Raw genomic sequence first — 258 nt, 5'->3', positions numbered from 1 at the left:
GGCAGAAAGTGAAGAGGAACTAAAAAGCCTCTTGATGAAAGTAAAAGTGGAGAGTGAAAAAGTTGGCTTAAAGCTCAACATTCAGAAAACAAAGATCATGGCATCCGGTCCCATCACTTCATGGCAAATAGATGGGGAAACAGAGGAAACAGTGTCAGACTGTATTTTTCTGGGCTCCAAAATCACTGCAGATGGTGACTGCAGCCATGAAATTAAAAGACGCTTACTCCTTGGAAGGAAAGTTATGACCAACCTAGA

This window comes from Bison bison, unplaced genomic scaffold, assembly GCF_000754665.1.
Source record: "Bison bison bison isolate TAMUID 2011002044 unplaced genomic scaffold, Bison_UMD1.0 scf7180017864144, whole genome shotgun sequence".
Classification (NCBI taxonomy): Eukaryota; Metazoa; Chordata; class Mammalia; order Artiodactyla; family Bovidae; genus Bison; species Bison bison.
Note: the sequence above shows the minus strand (reverse complement) of the source record.